General features: G+C 70.1%; 1 long non-coding RNA gene across 1 annotated transcript; it reads left to right on the plus strand.

Annotated features, from left to right (window-relative positions):
* On the plus strand, positions 1 to 1,252 carry LOC113942605. The gene is made up of 3 exons (XR_003525972.1): positions 1 to 35; positions 598 to 731; positions 1,141 to 1,252. It is a non-coding gene; the product is annotated as an uncharacterized LOC113942605 (long non-coding RNA).
* Positions 1,253 to 1,290: the final 38 nt, after the last annotated feature.

Consider the following 1,290-nt stretch of genomic DNA (forward strand, 5'->3'; position numbering starts at 1 on the left):
GGGAGCTCGACGTGGTGCAGCAGGCGGTGGCAGAGGTGGGACACGGGTCAGGGGACACGGGGGGGACATGGGGACACGGTGGGGAGGGGGAATAAGGGCTGGGGACAGAGGGGACACGGTGGGGACACGGTGGGGACAGTGGGGACAGCGGGGACACGAGGGGGACAGGGGACAAGGGCTGGGGACGGAGGGGACACGGGGGGGACATGGTGGGGGCAAAGGGGACAGGGTGGGGACAGAGGGGAGGACACGGGGGGACAGTGGGGACAGGGTGGAGGACAAGGGGGACAGGGGTGGGGGACAGGGTGGGCACCAGGGTGGCACCAGGGTGGCACCGGGGTGCTGGGGGGTGGTGGTGAGGGCACAGGGGGTGGCAGCAGGGTGGCGGTGGCAGTGAGGGGACAGGGGTGGCACTGAGGGGCCAAGGGTGGCACTGAGGGCACAGGGGTGGCAGTGAGGGGACAGGGGTGGCACTGAGGGGACAGGGGGTGGCAATGAGGGGCTGGGGGTGGCACTGAGGGCACAGGGGTGGCAATGAGGGCACAGGGGTGGCAGCAGGGTGGCAGTGGCACTGAGGGGACGGTCCCCTGTGCGCAGCTGAACGACCCCAGCCAGCCCAACGACGAGGGCATCACGGCCCTGCACAATGCCATCTGCGGGGCCAACTACGCCATCGTGGACTTCCTGATCGCCAGCGGGGCCGACGTCAACTCCCCCGACAGCCACGGATGGTGGGACAGCAGGGGACACCACGGGGACACAACAGCCACAGGGGGTGGGACAGCAGGGGACACCACGGGGACACAACAGCCACGGGGGGTGGGACAGCAGGGGACACCACGGGGACACCACAGCCACGGGGGGTGGGACAGCAGGGGACATCATGGGGACATCATGGGGACAGGGGACACAACAGCCACGGGGGGTGGGACAGCAGGGGACACCATGGGGACACCACGGGGACACAACAGCCACGGATGGTGGGACAGCAGGGGACACCACGGGGACACCACGGGGACAGGGGACACAACAGCCACGGGGGGTGGGACCCCTGAGGGGGGGTCTGGGGGTGCCTCCCACGGTTCCCATCCCCCCCCCCAAGTGAGTGGTGACCCCAATAACCCCAATTTCCCCCCCCAGGACCCCCCTGCACTGCGCGGCCTCGTGCAACGACACGGGCGTGTGCGTGGCCCTGGTGCGCCACGGGGCCGCCATCTTCGCCAGCACCGGCTCCGACGGCTCCCTGGCCGTGGAGAAATGTGACCCGTACCGGGAGGGGTACGGGGAGTG

This window comes from Corapipo altera, unplaced genomic scaffold (genome assembly GCF_003945725.1).
Source record: "Corapipo altera isolate COAL_440 unplaced genomic scaffold, ASM394572v1 51830, whole genome shotgun sequence".
In the NCBI taxonomy this organism is placed as follows: Eukaryota; Metazoa; Chordata; class Aves; order Passeriformes; family Pipridae; genus Corapipo; species Corapipo altera.